General features: G+C 42.6%; 1 long non-coding RNA gene across 5 annotated transcripts in view; it reads right to left on the bottom strand.

Annotated features, from left to right (window-relative positions):
• Positions 1-3226: 3226 nt before the first annotated feature.
• Positions 3227-20814, bottom strand: part of LOC138407499 (uncharacterized) — a 117722-nt gene continuing 100134 nt past the window's right edge. For 4 of the 5 annotated variants that reach the window (XR_011240929.1, XR_011240931.1, XR_011240930.1 and 1 more), the window contains 2 exons: positions 5120-5241; positions 3227-4138 (listed from right to left, as the gene is read on the bottom strand). This is a non-coding gene — a long non-coding RNA (uncharacterized lncRNA). Of the gene's footprint in view, positions 4139-4585; positions 4640-5119; positions 5242-20814 lie in introns of all 5 variants that reach the window. The other variant, XR_011240933.1, reaches the window with a different exon arrangement.

Raw genomic sequence — 20814 nt, 5'->3', positions numbered from 1 at the left:
TGTTTTCCTCTCTTGTTGGTCAGCCGTCGTCTGTCTCACTGTCGCCCTCATGCAAATAAGCGTGATTATGAGCGCTCCCTTGACCCCCTCAATTCCCCGACTCGCCTTGATTGAGTGTGGCAGGCGGAGGAGGGGACGGATATAATGGACTCCACCAACTTTAATGAGACAAATCTCGGCAACGGGCTGACATTTTGAAATAGTCCTTGTGAATGACAGTGTCAGCAGTCACCTTTACCAAAGCTTTCCAGGGAAGGTCCCTGTAATGATGGAGGGAATTAAAATGGCCTCCGAGGCGGTAAAGACGGGAGCCGCAGGATTAGGGTGCAAAGCCACGCCTCTTAAATGGGCTCTGCTGCCACACCCCAAAATAAAGACGTGGCCATTTTTTATTAGAGAGCAGCTCTGCGGCAACCACATATCGTCGCCCTGAGACTTCTGGGATTACAGTGACTGGTGGTTGTTGACCACATGTGAGATTTGTGGAGATGAGGCGTCCCTCACATTACCGCCCCCCCCTTGTTTTTGTGTCCGGTGGCAGACAGGCACAAGCTCTGCTGTCATTACAAACTTAATAAGAGCAGAAGTGAGATTGATGAGAAAAACAGGAGCATCAACTCCTCTTTTAATTAACTCTTGTCCCATAATGGTGCCAGGACGGAGGCACCGAGCAAAGAATGAGACGTTTTCATTCGCTTTCTCTCCCTTTCTGTTTTGTTGCCTCGCTCACCCCCGATAATGAACAGCCTTCTGGGACCCAATTACATCCAAGGCTGCATTAGGAGCACAGCAGGCCCAGTGGAAACTTCAGCTGAGTTTCCCCTCATCTTCCCCCCTCCACTCCCTGTTCCTCTGCTGGAGATGGCCTTCACTTGATTGAATTTAGAATAACCCCCCCCACCCCAAAAAAAAACATACACACGCCCTCGTCTTCTGTTACCTTCACCACTTCTGAACCCACATGTGGTTTATGATGGGAGCAGGAAGCCTGTGTGTGCTTGTTGTTCACTGTCCTTCACTTGTTAACCGCGCACGCTGATAAAGTGGCTTTGTGTACGATGTGTAATAGCTGCCGTGGATTGGTGCACTTAAAGCCTGTTTGTGTCCCCGCTCCATGAAGAGCATGTGCAGGGGGGGGGGTTACACTAAATAAATTCAGAAATCCTGAAAATGTACCGATTTTGTGTTTTAATATTATCCCTTCTGCTAAGGAGGAGGTTTGTTAGCGTCTTTACACAAAAACTCCAGGATGGACCATGAAACTCTGTGGACGGATGTGGTTCAGGATTTTTCTTCACTTTGTGAGATCTGGTGTTTTTTGTTTTTTTTTGTTCTGTTTTCGAATAATTCCTGGATCTTGACGCAGAAAATCTGTTACATCAAGGGAACTGATATTTATGAGTGCGTCATTTGGATTTGATTGAATATAAAGGTGATACGTGCTCGAAAGTTATTTTGGTTATATTTTTAAAATCAATCAACTTTTTCATAATTTCTTTCTCAAGAAGAAAAAGACTCAACTGGTGAAAATACAAAAATCTACATTTTTTTTTTAATATGAAAACAGGTTTAATATTTACAATGTTAGTTTAGTGTATTAGTACATGAACAAGTATCGGTTATTTATTCTTTGGTAGTGAATCAATTCAATGGTTGAGAAACTCTGAAAAAAACCTAAATTTAAACCTCATGGTGGCGTTAAAAACGAGGACGAGTTTTCATTACCTTCTTCATTACACGAAAACTATGCAACTGATTTCAATGAAATTCTATGGATCTGGATCAGGGAGTGGATCCAAAAATATATTTTCACTTTCTTTAACATTGATTGACTGTTTTTCCATGTTTTCACCAATACCTCAGAGAATAAGTCCTGGACCTTGATTAAAAAAACACTGATCATCATGAGCCATTTGGTGCAGATCCGAATAACAATCTGGATCTCGTGGTTTTAAATGTGGTTTCAGTAGGTGACTGCTGGTGTGAGCTCATTCTAGTAAGGATTCATCCTCTGGGGACCATGAATGTCATGAAGATTTCATGGTAATCCACAATATTTCACCACAAACCCTGCTATAGAATCACACCATGAGGTAGACTTTCCTCAGACTGTCACAGTGTATTTGTAAAGAAACCGATTATATAATATTTGTATTTTTGGCGTTACATTCCTGCTATTCAAACACACTTCAGGGTCGGCAAAGCATTTTATTGCCTCTAAATGCAATGCTTGGGGATATGTGAGGCATTAATAACAATTATTGGTGTTCTTTAGCTTCCTCAGACACCTTAAGTGTTGTGTATTGACTGCTATGCTAGAAAGAATGTTGCCTATTGATTTGGCTAAGGCAGAAAGCGGTGGTGTCTTCTTCCTGTAAGGTGGGAATTAATCCTTCCATGCTGCCAGTGAGTGAATAACTTACAACGCAGCAGCAGAGGAGCCAACTCCAGCTCATGGTGCGTCCTCACCGATGAACGTTAAAAAAGTCAAAGATGGGCACAAACACTGGAAAGACGGTACGCTGCAGGAATGTAACATGTATTGGAGAAGGTGAGGATCAATACGTCTGCAACTGAAAGAAATGCTTTGGATATTTCCTATACCGCTGAAAATCTTTTTTTTCCTTTTCAATATTTTAACATAAAACTGTGGTTTCTTAATATTTTAGGATAGTAAGTGAACTTTTCCTTTGATCTTCATTCTGTAAAACTGCGATTTTACACTCAAAACCACCGATATCCTTTACTTCTGTGGAGAAATGTAAGAAATGTAAGAGCGGTGCAGAATCCAGTAATGTTTTCCACTGCTCCATTGTCTTATCCCTAACCAACACTTTGTGTATTCTGCACTAGCGTGCTTGGTCTACCTCCCTGTGGACCGTATGGTTACTAACAGCTCATCCACTATTGCTTAGGGGTCTTATTTTGTTCTAGAAGAAAGACTTTATACTGTCAAACTCAGACATCCCATGTGATTGAAGGCCGGTGGGCATGGAACTCTCAGAGCTGCCCTCAAAGCTGCAACAATGCCTGCGTTCACACAGCCAACTTGTGGTGGGTGGAGTGGAAGAACAAAGACGAGCTTGTTAGGATTTAGATGCCTTTATTATTCTTATATTTGGCTGCGATTTTTTGTCTGTGTGCCCATATTCATTAAGACTTTGGCTACACTGGCTTGTGGGGGTCCATGAGTCTACGACTAGTAACTGTGACGCAAAACAAAACACAAGTTTTGCTTTTCTTTTGCAGTAATGAATGTAGAGAACTTAATCATAAAAAATACATGGATATTTCTGTGCCCTCATTTATTCAATTTACCAAAATTTCATGAAATCTGGGATAAAAAATTCAGCCTACAGATACATTTACTGATTGTTTGTCAATCAAATTACATAAATATTTTTTTAAGCTTCACAACAGATGTCCGTCCATCTCAAGAAGCTTTTAACACAATAATTTACTACTTGGATGAAATGTTTTCACCCCTGTTGGTTTGTTTGTAAGGAAGATTACACAAACACTATTGAACAGGTTTTCATGAAACCTGGTGGAATGGATCAGGGAGGAACTCGTTAAATCTTGGCATGGATCTAGATCCGGGGGCGGATCCAGGATTTTTTTCCCTCACTCTCTTTAACATTGTGAGGCCATTTTACACCATTTTCCCAGAGAATAATTGATGAAGAATCTGTCTCACTTAGGGAACTGATATCTGTGAGTGTATAGATTGGAATGTTAGGGCCATGGCAGAGGGTTGTGCACTACTGAGTGCCAACGCTGTTCTCAAATGAGACTCTAAACTCAAAAAAGAACATAAATAAATGTAGGTAAGTTCTTGAATCACATTAAAAAATACAACTTCATAGCATTTTGTGACAATAAGTAATTTTTCCACACTCTAAAATCACTCATGAGGTTTAACAGGTCATGTGTTTATCATTAGATTAGATTATAACAAAATGTCCATGTCTTTGAAAAGGTGGGGTCCAGGTCAGTGTCTCTCTCTCTTGTTAAAACTGTCCCAGCTTTGCTCCAGGCTCGGCTGAAGACACTCAGGCTATAAGAGGTCGGCAGTGACTCTTCTCCTCTTCTGTTGCCTCTCCGCTCGATGAATCAAAGCTCCTCACACGTCAGAGCGCTGCGAAAGCAAAAGAGAGACTTCAGTCCAATAAATGGCTGATCAAAGAGCATTAATGCTGCTGGAAACAAGGGACGTGTCAATGGAGTTAGACGAGACTACAGAAGAACGAGTTGACGTCCTGGGCTGCTGAGTTTTCTTTGAATGTTTTTACACTGCTGCCAATATATTCATCTTGAAATCTCACTTTTGGTAGGAATATAAAACAATACTTATATATATATTTTTTTTTTACATACATTTCATTTCAAGGGCGACAGCTCATTTTAGTTCCATAAAATGTTGTGCTACTCAATCTAAGAAAACAGCTTTATAGTGTAAACAAAATGACCCCAGTGATGTCATCATGGTCACACACATATCGCAGGTCAAAGTTCAGCAAAGTTGAAATCCAGGTGAAGCCATACAGCAGCTTTGAGGCACACGAGAAATGAATGTTTTATTTACCCTCTCTCTGGCAAATATTAGGAGTAAAGGCGTGCACATGTAACCAGGCCCCAACTGTTGAAAAACACAGTTGAGTTGCATTATGGGAAATGCAGTTTTTGGAGCAAAAAGTCAGGATTCCATGACTTTTAATTCTTTAGGTTAGATAAGTTTCTGAAAACAATATTCAAGGTTATATCAAACTTATATATGTTGTATAATACCAACTTTATGAAAGTGCAGTGTTTAATTACTGGGCTACCTTTTAAAGGTCCAGTGTGAGATTTAGTTGAAAGGGATCTGTACGCAGAGATATAATATAAATCAAACCTAGTGATGTTTTCACTAGTCTGTTTCATCTAATTGTATAAATTGTTGTTTTCTTAACCCTAGAGTGGGCCTTTTATACTTAAATACTTCATATTTACATGGAGAGCGGGCCCCCCAACGTGTCGTAAAACTAATTCAGAGATTATCTAAGAATAAATAAATACTCAAACTGGTGCGTTTCAATCCCCAGCCCTAATGATGCCTCGTGTGTGTATGGTTACTAACCTCTGCCAATCAAACCTTTTTTTGTGCCCGTCACTCTCACTGTTATGAATTGACCTGGCGGAGCACTGAGCAGGTCTCCAGCAGCTGCTGTGTCACTGCAGCCTGGTCGATATTTACAGTATCTAGTGGGAGAAAACATCGACTGTCAGCAGGCAAGATCACAAGAGCTAAAATCCTTCTGTAACAATGCTGCCTAAATCCCCAATCTGGAATCTCTTGTTGTGTCGAAACACTGCCTTATTCCATGATTGGACAAAAAAAGTTGATGGCTTTTTTATTTGTGAAACACGTCTCTAACCAGATGTAAATTCTAACAGAATGCAAATTTGCTCTGCTTATTCTGGCAGAGTTTCCACAGTGTCCCAATCCCTCTTAAGCTTCTTGTTGACCGCGTCTGCCCGCTTTGTGTACACGATTGGCTCCTCAGCTATTCCAACTGCATCGTTAATGTCTGCCCTTTTGTGCAGCTCTATTCCACCGGAATAAACAGAATCACGTGTGCAAAATTATTTTCTAACACAGATAATTAGCTGAAGAAACAATCCCAAGTATGAATAATAACGCATCCTGCCAACATTATAACTTTTAAGCGTGGGAAAAGAGAGATTTGAATGCCAAGGGAAATGAGCTTATCAAATAAAGCTTGAAAATGTGCAGTGAATGAAATGAGTCAATCATTTTAATGTGAGATGGGAGCCCTGAGGAGAATAAATAAGCAATCGTCACATCATGCAGGGAGAACAAATGAGCATGGTACACAATTAGGCAGGGTCACATTCTGCCAGAGCCATGAGCGTGGGATGAGCTAATGAGCTGTGTGTGTGTGTCTGCTTGTGTGAATGTGCACAGCAAGAGAAGGAGGAAGTAGGAGATGAAAAAGCTGATCTGCCGCCTTAAAAATTTTGATGCACAGACTGAGACAGCCAGACACACAAGTGGCAAGTCAGGCAAGAGACAAAGATAAAAGTACAGAGGGGCTGGTGGGGGAGAGGTGGGCTATCAGTTGACTTGGCATCTGGGGCAAGTAGACGAGCAAGCAGATGGAGCAATGGGCAGGTAGAGCAGCCGCACAGACAAAAAGAGGAGAAGTGCCTCAGAAAGACCAACGGCACAGAGCTTTCAAAGGCAACTCATAGTTATTAACTATTCAATCACATAAAGGAGAGCTGAAGGCGTGAAAGGTTGCGGACCGAAGCACTTTTGCTTCAGTGCATTAAGAGCCTGGTCCAGCACTTCGGCTGCGTGAAAGAGAAATAGATTGCCTCCCAGGAAGATGACTGCTCAAAGGAGTTGGCTTTTTCCCCCTTAATAATAACAATCTGCTGTGAAAATCTAATCCTAAGTACCATTTACACCGAATCTAGATAACTTCTGCTCGGGAAAGCGTATATGAATATTTCATTCCCACCGATATACAAATAAACAGAACAAGCCCTCCCATCAATCAGGGGACAGTCTCAAAGTAAGTGAACTGTAAGAGCATATTGCTAATGAATGACACATTGCTACAAAATGCAAATTTTTTAAAAATGGAGGAAAATGTGTTCCTTCACAAAAGCGTAAAAAGGTATTTGATGGCGAAACACTGGTGTACATGACCCATATGAAAAATCAAGTGAAGCACTCACAATGTTGATAATATGAGTGACATACACACAACAACAAACCAAGCATGAACACTGTCCCTCCCAGCAGCTCTATCTCTGCCATTAAAGTCAGATATGGATGCACCCTTTAAGCCCCCTACTCTCCTCCTCACTGGCCTAATTCTCCCTCCTCAGTGGTGGATAACAGGGATCAGAAATCCATCCATATGCATGGCCAACTATCTGTAGAGGGGATGTCAGGTCTCAGACTGGCCAGCTTTCTGAAAGTACTGGTAATGACACTTAATGAAAGCTGGGGAGCCGGGGCTCTGAGAGGGAAAGCCTGTACATGTATTCCCCCAGCCCCCCACCCGGCATCCTGACCGAGCCTTCAGACACCATAAATAAACAACCGTGCTGCGTGAGAACAGATGTGGTATTTCACTGCCTTCTCTCATTCCATTTCATCCACTTATTAATCTATTTATTATTATTCCCTGGATCATTGGTTTGCTCTCAGGCTCTGTACGCTCAGCTCCCTGCAGGGCTTCTGAATGCCCCAAAACATTGGTTGGTCTTTGCAACCCCGTGGCCCCTTAATGGGCTGAGTTTGCATCTGCTCGCCACAAATAAAACACAAGAAGAAGAAAATCCAGCAAATGTTCAGACATGTCACAGAACACTGTCATCTCTGTAATTGGACTTGTTTGGCATACAAAGGAGCAGTAGAGTCTCCTGTGCTGCAGGTGATGTATGAGAGAGAAGGATGGGGAGGGTGCAGGAGTTGCAGAAGGGTGGCGCGGTGCAAAGTAAACAGAGGGAATGAGAGGATAGAGAGGCTCTTCTTAGCACAAGCCCCTATTCAGTACAGTCAACACACGGCAGATTGGGTTCACATCTGTCTCCCCTCGCTCTCGCTCTGCCTCCGTTCTTCCACCACCGAAGACTTATCCCTTCAATCAGCACCGATTTCCCTCCTTCCACTTTGAGAGTTTTCCAGATGGGAATGTGTTGCAGGCAAACTCCAGGTTACACACGTCTGGCTTACTGTGAGGCCCGGCAGTATCGGCTGAGGAAAATGAGACGGCGACCTTTTACAAGCAACACATTCAATTCATGTTTTATTTAGAAAAAGTTAGATGTTTCCATGGTGACTCTGTAAGTACCCTATGTGGTGCTGGTGAACACTCTTCTCTCTGTCTGGCCAGAGGAGTGGGTGTCATCAGGTCATTTGGGATAAAAGTTTGTGAAACGGTGCCAGGGAGGTGTGACCTCTTCCTTTGCTGCACCGCAACCTTCAACTACGCCCACTCCCCAACATCGCCCATGGTAACTGCACAAATGTGTCTTCAGTGTTAACAAGCCTTAGCCATCAGCGGAGGCTCGGCCACTCAGGTGGGGAACGACGAGAGGCAGGCCAGAGTCGGGCAGGTTACAGTGGGGGTCATTGTGGGTGAAGGCGGAGTGGAGTGCTACACATGGTGGTATGTAAAGGAGAGCGTGTGCTCTGAGGGATGGAGGACAGAGAAATGTGCTGGTGCTGCATTAGCAGCACGACCCAGAGGCATAACCCGGGGGAGGGCGGCGGACTTCAAACACTGATGTGCAGACTGTTCAGGGCTCTCATGCTGCTGATTTCACAGCAGGAAAGCACAGACCATTAGTCACACAAACACACTGAGGCCTATGCTAATCCCAGAACAAGAAAAATCAACATGACAGCCAATAAAATCTTGGGAGTTATGCAGCAGCTCGGCTTTTTTCAGCGATACTGTCTGTGATGAGTGTCTGCTGCTGAGTGTTTGTATTGACCCGTGTTTCAGATGAGCCACTCCAGAAACACTCACGCTCCGTCTGAAAGCTCGCCGCTTTGTCACCGACACTGTCTCTGGAGTCGACCGCAGAAAAAGCAGGGAACATGTTGTCACAGAGAGGGGCTTGTATAGATTTGCCACCCCTCTTTTAGAAGAGGACCGGGGTCTTTGTTACCGTTTAACACAGGAGAATGATCAGAGCAAAACATGGACAGTCTTAGGTCAACACATCTGCAATGTGTCACTTGTAAACCTGGTCAGAGGAGGCAGAGGGAGGGAAACTACTAAAGATATACTGAGGATGGTTAGACTGTGTCTATGGCAACAGTGATATGTCTACCAAGTGGACAGATCATGTGTCTGCACTGAGATTTCAAACTGGATTGAGAGAACGAACAAAGAACAGGAAACATTATTTTGTGCTTAATGGTTTCAGCAGAAGTGATTCATTAATGCTGATGAAAATGTTTTGTTTCTAAATGAAGCAAAGTAAATGACAACTCACATCAAGCTGCTGCACCAACACATCTCATTTTCCCCCTTGTGTTTAACTGTTACTGTAGTCAGTCTATTTAAGTTGTAATACACTGTTTATTTAGTTTGCAATTAATCAAAGTATTTATAGCTGATATAGACTCACAGCCCTCACCAACTGTGTCTTCAATAATACAACCACAGGGATATATATGGTCTTAGGCTGTATTTACTTTATTTTAAACTCTGTAATACTCAATGTAAAACAAAATATATCTGTTGAATATAAAATTAGAGAAACATTTTGTGTATTTGATGATTACCACAAGCCCTAATTTCTCATGAATTAGGGAAGAATTGAAATTGAAACTGAAAATTTGAGCTGCACCACAATGTTTATATGTCTGAGATTATTTTCTTCTGGATATTCTTCTCTTAAATCCTGCTCTCGTCTGGCTCAGCATTAAGTCTTGTGACCTCAATTTGCTGAGCTTCCACAACCTCCCAGGTGAATTCATGTGTTCCTGTAGACACACACACACACACACACACACACACACACACACACACACTGTATTTCACACACTGTTGCATTTGATAGTAAAGCACAATTCTCATCTGTCCACTCTCTCTTTCTTGGCGGAGATGCATGATCTTCGTGCTTTGCACTTTTATTTTCACTGCCAGTTTTTCATTTGCTCGCCTGCAGCAATGATGGAATATGATAAAATGTGCATTAGCTATTGTTGGGATGGAAATCAATTACCGCGCCAAGTGCACAGAGATCTCAGGCGTAGTGTGCTGGTGTATTAAGGCCGTATTTCTGTTACAGCACCAACCGGTTACAGGAGAGAATGTTGTGAACACAAGCTCATCTGAACACTAGGAAAGAGAGGGAGGAAGAACTAAAGGACAAAGGCAGTAGGAGTAAATATATGATCAAGAATAATAAACATTTTGTGTCTGTATCGATACCTCAGCTGTTGCTACTGTAAATCTATAGTTACAGACTAAAGGTTGTGTACATCTCTAAAAGTAAGACACACAGGGGGCCTGAGAACTGAGACATTTAGATGACTAGTTATGGTATTAGACTGATGAGGCCTATGCATGTGATATGGTTTGACCTGGATTAAATCAAAGTTAGAGCTTTTCCTGAGCGATGCTATCACTACCTTTATTAAAGCGAAACACTCCTGCTGGCGATGGCCGCCACTGTCAACCCCCCTGTGAGTTGTGATACTCAGCTCTGCAAGCCCTCACTCATACAAGCCTGCAGGGAGACAAAACATTATGAAAGATGGGTTAAGCTGTGGTTAATTTAAAAGAGCAAACATATTTAAATTATGAAAAAAAAAATCTGATCTCTAGTATATATACTGAAACGGGCTGGGGTCTACTTACAGAAGAGAACACATGTTCAAAGGTGTTTTGTGACCAAGGAAGACGAACTAAACTGTATTATAATTCAAAGTATAAGTCACTTAAGGATCCACCCACTGCTAAGACCTCTATTTTAATTAATATTGTGGACAGGGGGAGAGGTAAGGCAAAAGCATGTCCCTCATCCAGGGGCTGCCTTCACTGCTTTTGACCTATGATATAACCATTAACGCTGCCTGCCCAGCTCCTTCCTCCATTTGTCAGCTGATGGAGACATTTTTAATAATGACCGTGTATTCACCCTCTTCTCCATATTAAGTCGAAGTAAGGACGACGCCACTTAATGAATCCCTGGCCTTTCTACATGACACACACTGGGTTGCATTGCAAAATATAATTCTGGTGTATATGTACTTCACAGACTTTGTCATGAAAACCTGTGCACATGGTTTTCAGTGGCTACTCTGCTGTGTCACTCCGTTCCCAGCTTGAGCTCCGCAGCCATTTACTGCCAGTGAGGGAGAGGGAGGCTGCGAGCACACCACCACCATCACAATGACCTTTCCACAAGCCCAGGGAGCACGCAATGCAGAGGAGAGGCAATAAAAGTAATGAAAGAAGCAAAGGCAATTAAAGTGGTGTGTGTGTGAGGGGAGCGTGGCGGAGATGAGCCTAACTGGAGGCAGCCCTGGAATGCACTACAGCTCCATATCCCCCATAATCCCTGTGTGATCGCAGAGCAACCCTGGTGTGCTCCCAGTCTGATCATCCTCTCGCTGCATTCACCAGCTAATCCATGCAAAAGGACAGCCGTGCACACACACTGTACACACGCGCACGCACGCACGTACAAACACACACACACATATATATAAATGTCATTCAGAGGTACACACATCACTGGACAAGCTGCTAAAGTAATTATTATAGGCTGCATACAACACGTACTGCACGACAAAGTGAGGAAACTACGGAAAATAAATTACCAAACACAAACACATTCAGGCGCACATTTATACACACACATTTAATTCTAGAAAATGAGTTGCTCTCCTCCCGCCCTCTGCAGCACCGCGTTTCCTCGCGGCCACTGAGAATCATTAATGCCCTTCCTCTGGTGCAGCCACACAACCAACAGCAATTATTTCTAAAAGCAAAAAGTGAAAACAGGCATCGAACGCACAAATATACACAGCACATAATCATTATTTTCTTTGTTAGGCAGGCTGTGTGAGGGTTGAGGAGGTGGCAGTGTCTCGGACTTCATTTTCTCTCGCAGAGTTTACTGACCGCAAAATGACAAGGATGCTTTTCCTAAACCAATTAAGAGGCTGCAGTGCTGCTGTTACCATGTGACACTGAAAGCACTTAAGGAGGCTGACGCCAGGCCTCAGAGATGAGCCAGAGATGTGCTCTTGGCTCAGAAGTCAGCGCACACACGCACACAGAAGTACACGCGCATGCAATCATGCATGCAGGCACACACATCAATAAAAGGAATGACACTGTAGACAAGAGAGCAAGAAAGACAAGAAGAGCTCAGAACCAAAGCAAATATAAAACCAACAAAACCGGAACATGTGAGGTCTGCAGGATGAAGGTCTGTGAGTGGCTAAAATAAAAAGTAAAAATCCAGCTGCTGCATATCTTCAGTTCACGAAAAGACCTCATTATCTAATCAGCTTTAGGAACGCACAGAAAGGCCAAAGCCACGTCTCTCCCCATTCCATAACAACAGAGTCAGATCTAGCCTGTAGTGTACAATTAGTGAACAGAGTAACTTCCAGAGGTTACGACTCTACTTGAGAGAGGCTGCGTGGTCCACGCTAATGACCAGAACGCTCTGTGAAGGAGCTATAACGTTGTGCCCCCTTATCAGCTCCGGCTATCTTAAAAACTAATACCACTGCTGAGAGAAGAGATGAGACCCCTTTTATTCCTTCCTATTGTAGAGCACTCCCATCGTAACTGTGCTTGGGGCTGGCGGGGCTCTGGCTGGTCAAAGTGCTGCTTAAAGAAGGGAGAGCTGGTGTGTAAATAAGCCTGATCAGTATCAATGTTGGTCCTGGCTGCTCAGATGCTGGCAGCAGTTTTGGGCGACACAGTGAATCCTCTCAATTTGCAGTTTACAGTGTGAGTGTGATGGAGGCCTAATAATAATCTACTGTCCAATCATTCATGCTGAAAAAACTAAATCCCAGAAGTCTTGTTGGATACTGAATAATGCAAAGAATCACTGAAGGAAAAACAGGCACTTTGTCTTCTTTTCCATGATTGTCTGCATTATTCAACATCTCGTAGGACTTCTGGGATCTGGTTGTCTGTACTTCTATCCGCCCCACTAAAGAACACCGGTCAGATTTTTGATTTGTTTATGTTGAGGAGATCAAGAGTCACGTCAACCCCCTGTTTGATCTCCCATCAGAAGACAAACTCGAGCTTTGAGGGCCGACCTCTCGTAAATGACTGTACGGCCTCTCTACAGGAAACAAATTCAAACTATAAATCCACTGCACCTTCACATCACCAACACACGCAGAGCATTAACCTAAGAGGATCTGATTCTGAATCAGGTTATTGAAGTGAAATCTGTATTTATATAGCACATATATAGTCTTGATGATCAATCAAAGCACTTTACAATACAGTTTTGCCATTCACCCATTTTACACACACATTCATACAGTGCATCTATGTGCATCACTTTCTCTATCACACATCATTGGTACACTGCCGGCACAGCTGTCCGGAGCACTTTGGGGTTCAGCATCTTGCCCAGGGACACTTGCAGAATGGTGAGAAGTTTATAAAACACAATTTTCCTTTTCAGAGTATATCATTTCAGAGTATTCGGGCCATATTGAAAACAAAATTGAAATCAAAATAAAGATTTGTGAATAAGTTTGAAACATTGTGAGAATAAAGTCATAGTTGAGAAGAAACTTGAAATATAACGAGAAGAGTTGAAATGTAATAAGAAAAAAGTCACAACATTATGAGAATAAAGAAAAAAACTTTATTTGGAGAACCCGTGCTCACCAGAGTTCCATTCCTTCTGATTTTAAAAATCTTGATTATTAATCTCATTGTTTCTTTGAAACTTTTTTGAATATCATTCAGATTGCAGTCGACCATGAGCAAACATTTCCTCCTCCACAAAAGAGTTCACTTCAGTGTGGTTCTTTCTTCAGAAATCTTGCTCAATCTTTTCAAAGTCTTGATACTTTTGATAATGTGGTTCTGGCCACAAATTGAATACATTTTTCGTTTTTTGTGAAACCTATTTTGAAATTTAACACAAGTAGATGCTCCACATTCTTCATTTTTACACAGGTGACAGGTTGATCTTCTGATGTCCCCTCTCTGACATGCAGCCTAAAGTTATGACTTTGTTCTTGTAAATGTAATAGAACAACTTCACTCTCGTATAATTACAACATTATTCTCAAAATCTCCCTTTTTTCCTTTCACTGGCCCAAATACTCTTTCTTAAATTAGTGTCATTAAAAATTAGAGATTAACAGAGCTTTTCCAGCTCTGCTACAGCTGAACCACGCCTGCCTCTGGGTGGCGCTCTGGAACTCCGCCACACACACACTCCTTACACTCCTCCTGCAGGTGCAGTGTGAGAGGAGAGATAATGGATGGCTGTCAGTTACGCCCCCCTGTCCTCATCTCCCCTAATCAGTTCTCACATCTCGTGGAGCTGCATGGATGTTGGAGTTTCACGTCGGACTAAGTTCGACAGTCACGTTCCATCCTCTGGTGGAGATTTAAAGCACATAGGTGGGCAGATGAAAGATACCCCTTATATGCATGAAAGAGATCAAATTGGGATTAAGGAGATTAATTTCAGATGGTAATTGAGAGAGAAACTTTTTCATCAGATTTATCTAACTTTCTAAAGGATGTCAAATGTGATTTAATTTGCTAACAGATGAATGCTTGGTAAATTGCTGTGCTTCAGGCTTGTGTCCCTTTGGTTGGTGTGGAATCATATATCATCAAATTTCATGACTTGTGAAGATCTGACTCATTTCTCTTGGCTTCCTCTGGGGTTAAAAAATAATTACTAGTTTTCGAAACACAAATTCAGACTGAAACTAATTCAATTTGTGAACATGGCCGGAGGGGGACTCTGAGTGGTGCATAAATGGTTGTAACTAGGCTTCAATCAGAGGACAAGCACAGCAGAATAATGCCCCTTCAGAGATGAGAAAATGACCTTGGAAATCACAGTTCAGACACTCAGAGTGGATCATTGACTCAAATCAGAGCAAGTCTGACAGTCTAGTGCTGCTGGATGTCCTAAATATTCTCAGATAAACATTGACATGAGTGCTTCCTCGTCAGGAAAGTGTAAAACCATCAAAAGGTTAATGTGTCTTTGTTCTCGTTTGTGTAAAGTGTATGTGCCACAGTGTCTATGACTGTCTCACATGCCCACAGTTATTTTACAATACAATCATTCCTGTAACAGAAATGTCTTCTGTTGATTTGGGACCAGTTCATTTACATTTAGTTACATCCTGTATTGGTGTCAGTGGTTTCAAACCACGCTCCCTATTTATTATCAGTTCTCTTCGTTAAATTGTGCAAAATTTTGAAATAATGTGTATCTTAAAATATCTTTGTTTTAAGATACACATTATTATGAAAAAAAAAAAGATCAATAAAAAACTGAAAATCTAACACAAAAACAGCACAGTAGCAAATGAAATGTTTTCATTTCTAACACATTCTGCACCTTAACATTAACAAAGTTCCAGTGAAAAAAGCAAACTCGATGGAGACGGACTATAGGATAAAAGTTTCATGTTTTCTAGCACTTCTGGAAATGTCTGTTGATCTGGCTGTGAGTCGTTCTCTAATTGAATTTCTCCCTCTCCCTGTTTCCTGATCCTCCTGACCTGTGGCTGCTGCCTGGCCTGGCTTTGGCTCACGTGGTCTTGAAGCCGGCACACAGGCCACAGGAGGCTTCATGTCATTGAGGGAAATTTATTATCAAAGTACCAGTTACATTTTGTTGCGGGCTTCTGTAAATATCTGCAAATTTCAATACATGGAATTGTTCCGAAATTAAATAAAAAAGTATTTAAATAAAATATATATTATTAAAATGACTTCTTATGGAGGATGGAGCAAATTGAGGGGAAATGATTTAAACCTTTGGCTCAAAGGCCATTATTGCCATGATTATGTGGATTGAAGATGAAAAGATTTCAATCCTGATAAGATTCAAGTAGATAAAACATGCACAACTGAACCAACTGTGTGTTTACAGAGCAGTACACTGAGACACTTACTTCAATCAATATATCGATGTTTTGTAATAGGCTCTAAATGACTCAGGTTAGAGACTGCTGTGCAGCAAGCCTGCCATCTACGTCTGTTTCTGCAATTCATTCAGCCCCAACATAAAATACGAGCGATAGGACGGTTAAGAAAAACTAAACAATTCAAATAGCTAACTACAAAAGATGTTGTGATGATTCAAATGACAATGACATAAATGCACAGTGAGTGACCTTGTCAAACATTGTCCCACAGCAAATCTTATCTCGTTTCTCATGAGAGCCTCGTGGCTCTGTCCTCTGTTAAAACTGTCCTTGAGCAAGACCGTAGTCCTGGTCACTGATTGGAAGATGCTCCAGATACAAACAACATGCAATGTTGAGGTTGTGGAGGTGACAATGCACTGAAATATACTAATAAATAGTATAACAAAAATAAAATAAGTATGATAATAAAGAAAAATAGAAAAAGAAAGAAAAAGAAAAAAATCCTTGTCATAATTTGCTGATGCTCAGCTTTAGTGTTGCCTCGAGCTGTAGCTCTTGTTGGTTGGGACTGTGACCTCCCTGCAGTTTCCTCAGAAATCCACCTGGGTCCAGATTTCCATCATCACAAATTGTAAAGTAATTTATCTAGACAACTCTTAAATGACAACACGGAGCATATGTATTTATGCAATGAAATTGCCCCAAAAACTAAAACACACTGTACAACGGGGGCTGCATCCTTTGGAGGATTCAGTCTTGATGACAGCTCAACTGAAATGAGATGGTGTATATCAAGGAGGATTTCCTATTTACTTCACCAGCCCCTTTACGTCTCCCATGCTTACCATTGCACTGTTATCGAGTAGTAAATTCATAGAAAATGTAGGTATGTAGCGTATGGAACAAAATCAATACATGACAATGTGTGTTTGTGTGACAGATTCAATCCGACCAGGCAGTCTTCAACATTCATCAAGTGTACGTTGTCTTTTTGTGACGCTGTGTTTTGTGTGTGTGTGTGTAGGAACGCTGACCAGGGCCTATTTTCTGCCAGATGAAGCAACTAATTAAATATCAGCAAGCTCAGTTCCATCTCTCCCTCCAACATTAACTAGGACCACAGCCACGGGTCAGAGCGCTGACAAACACATGGAAGCACAGACAGACAGAGACGGGGCTGGGTGGAGGTTGCTCTATGTTGAGTATTAACATAAAAACACAGCTAAGTGAAGACTCTGGACTCTGTTCCCAGTTTCACCTCTGGACTGCCAGAGAACAAAGTTGGTTTACAGATACGCAGAAGGATGCATGAGGACGTTTAGATGGTGCTCTCATCACAACATGCTGTGTCACTGACTCTGGCTGTGTGTTCCTTTGGCTGAAGGTTACTGTGGGAAAAGCCCAGAGCATTTCCAATGTGTACCTCCCTCTTTCATTGACAAGTGAGGTGCAGTAACAGCTAATCGATGGCTAGTGAATTCCCTGTCCACCCCCGACACCAGGTTGATCAATATTCCTGGCAATTAGAATCCCCTATCTGCATGGCTGTGGGGACCTCGGGGTGGCTTGCCAGCCCACAAACACCCAATTTAGTCCTCAGCCTATCACTTAATTACTAAATCCTCCCTAATGCCTATTGGCAGGTGGCGAGCATACTCACAGCAGCCCCAGTGGCTGAGTGAACATGAGACCTTTGGCAAGGTGCTGGTTAAGATGCTCCAGTCCCACTTCAGCCGGCCACTTAAACATCTGATTTCACACATGGGCCGCGACCTGGAGTGACCCGCCTATTGAGCGGCTGGCCCACACATAGTCCAGATGGATGGTGTGGAATGGGATGGGAATGGGACGGGTGGAGGGTGGCGGTGATGACGCAGGAAACAAAGAGTCCTCCAACATCTGTCTGCCACTGGATGTGTCAGTGAGAGGCATAGGTTTTTTTTTTGAGTTCACTGTGTTGAGGCAATATAGAACAAAAACAAATCTGAGATTACAAAATTAAAGTCATAATTAGGCAATATTTCATTTTAGAGGTGGAAAATAATGAGATTGCTAATGCTGTAGTTTAGTAAAGGTTTTAACAAAAAATCAAATACTTCATCAAGAATGGAACTCAAGTGATCACAGGTTCTCCTTGTGGCTTATTTCCTCAGCAGTATTTTTTGTTTTCTAGAGATATGACTTTTTCCCCATATTAAATGATTCCTTTTGTTTCCTTCAATATGGACCTATACCTTCATCGGGATATCATAACAGCTGTACCGGATGCTAATATTTCAGGTATAAGCACTAAACACTGTAGGGAGCACAGTTTACCTGTAGCTTAATGGTTACTGCTTCACAACCTCTGCAGCTATTCAAACACAGATGCTCACCTGCTGACAACAAAGTCCTCCTCTCCTGTTAAGCCAGTTCCTTTGTGGATATATTCACAAAGACAGACAAGCGAAACAAAACCTTTGCAAAAGCAAATGTATATATACTGTCAAACAAACACACCCTGATTACACATTTCACCCTGCAGTGCAGCTTTCCTGCGTGACACTTTAAAGAAAGCGTTTACAAAGTATTACAGAGTTCCCTTTCAGCTGCAGTTACAGTTTTTCAGTAATTCTAAGTGTGTAGAGTAGTTTAAGATGCCTTTTTTCTTACTGTGTCTTTACTTTTATCTAAGTCCTTATATTAGGATTAATTTGAGATTTCATAGTTAATCAGACCCCAGAGCTGTAAACTGATGGGACAGGTGACCATCTCACAAAATATATTGAAGCCAGCACTTGGATGCAAACTGACCCGACATGAAAGCCTGTCACTCCCTGCCTTTATCTCTCTCCTCCAACTTATGCCGTGTCAATCATTTGTGCTTTGTTTAAGCGTCTTTTTCATTTTTGGATAATGTTATTATAAAAGCCTCTCCTGAAAGACGTATAAGAAACAGACTGATAACAACACCAGAGCGATAACAACAAATGCTTAACAACTTGAAATAAAAAACGGACTTTGAGGAGATTCACGATATTTCTGTCCCACCTGACCGTGAACAATAACAGCAGAGGTAAAGTGGTGGAGCCGCAGACACACTGTCTCTAAGTGGTGCAACACAAACAACTGAGAAGTTTAGAACAATAGTTGCAACTGCACTGTTTACCCTCATCTGACTTAGCAGTGGTGTTGGTCTTCTTTGAGCTCCTGTATATGATGCGATAGCGGGGCTGAGGAGAGGCCATGCTGGGTCACTCCTGCTGTTTGCTGCAGGATACCTGTGTTTTCCACAGATCCATCTCACACAATAGTCCACCCATGATACTGCTGTGAAGGTAGTAAGGTAGTAACTTCACACAATTTCAAATTAAATAAAAAATATTAGATAAACAGTTAATTTTGTGCAAATGCCAGTGTACCTGCAAGACAGTCGTCTCTGAGCTGGTTGAGCCTGGGCACCTCTGGACACTTAGTTGACACACCTCTGCACGATGCAAACTCTACTCCTGGACGCCTTGGGCACACTGCTCCGGGGCCTGGGGTAGAGCCTGCTGAAGCATGCGCGCGCACGCACGCACCCACGCACGCACACACGCACACACGCACACACACACACACACACACACACACACACGCACACCTACTGCTGTCACTTTCCTGTCACAAACCCATGGAAATGGCCTGGGGTGAAGTAAGGATAGGTGCCCCGAGCTTTACAAATCCTCTAGAAGGACAGAGCAGAGAAGTGCACTGCACTCACTCAGCTGCCTGCCCCTAATTTGGTATTTCCACAAAGATGACATATGTATCAGGGAAAGCAGGAAATGTCCTGGGTCGAGAGAGAACAGCTTCCTGACAGGTGTCACCTCCAATCTGCACAGGCCTGCCTCTGATGTGTTAACTATTCAATTAACCAGCACATCGTGCTGAGTTGGTGCCAGCACCTAATTACCTATGAGACCCTGGCTGTGAATGGAGTGAAATATGTGCATGTGTGTGTGTGGATGACAGGTCACACATCATGTTACTGTTAAGGGTTCTTCTCTCTCTGAACCACCTTAACATTCACATAGAATATGAGGTTTGGTGTGTGTGTTTGCGTGTGTGTGTGTGTGTGTGTGTGTGTGTGTGTGAGAAAGAGAGGGGCAGGATGTTCCCTTCCATCCTCACTTCTGTACTTTCCTCCTCGCTCTCAGCACAAACCGCCATTGGAAGAAATAAGGCTTCTTGCTTTGAGTAAAATATGAGTGCAAACATTAAAGGAAAATAAAAACAGTATCATTTAGACGTGTTTGAAAATTACTCCTGCCAAGTGGCCTCTTCATCTCACACCATTAAAATAACGAGGTGTCACTGGGCTCTCGTTCCATAGCTCCAATGCTGACACCCATCAAGACAAATCTATATTTCATGGCCACTTACAGATGTATAAATAGCCAAATGAGGTGTGCTAACCATCTATAAAACAGCACTAAAAGGTTGCCAGAAGATGGCGGGTGTCATGAGCCAGTTGTGCTGGTAATCAATCTGGGCTGAGAGGAGAGGAAAGGGGAGAAGAGTAGAGGAGAGGAGTGGGCTGCATTGCATGGCTAAGAGGCGAGGCACAACACAGCGCAACAAGCAGGGCAGTAAATCACATCTGCACGGCACGCTGGCCCCACTGACACACAGCCACTTCAACTGACATGGGGCTTGCTCGACAGCCTGATGGATCACCACACTACACTCCATTAAAGGCAAACGGGCACGACAAGCACTGACATAACAAACAATTAGTCACTGCTGTGGGTATGGGCTTTACATGCCTTGGGCCTGGCTGGTGATGGGCACTCACCCCCTTCCTTGGGTACAGAGGAAAATTATGTCCCAGGTTCTTTTGTTATATCAGAGCTGTGCTATATCATTTATGATCATTACAAACACCCAGTCTTGGGTTTTTGTGCCTAATAGTCTTGGAGCAGCACTACGACGAACAATTCTATGAGCAGAAAGTGGCTTTTGTGTTTTGTGCGGATCCCCACCATAACATCACTGACTAACTCAACAGGATTTGGGCAGTATTCAGGCAAGATGGCGGTGCAGTGGTGAGCACCGCTGCCTTAAAGCAAAAAGACTCAGATGGTAAGGACCTTAGGATTCCTCCTAATGGAGACTAAATGAGTAGAAGTGAACGT

This window comes from Paralichthys olivaceus, chromosome 1, assembly GCF_024713975.1.
Source record: "Paralichthys olivaceus isolate ysfri-2021 chromosome 1, ASM2471397v2, whole genome shotgun sequence".
NCBI lineage: Eukaryota > Metazoa > Chordata > Actinopteri > Pleuronectiformes > Paralichthyidae > Paralichthys > Paralichthys olivaceus.
The sequence above is the reverse complement of the archived record's forward strand: the minus strand, read 5'-3'. Positions and strand labels throughout refer to the sequence as shown.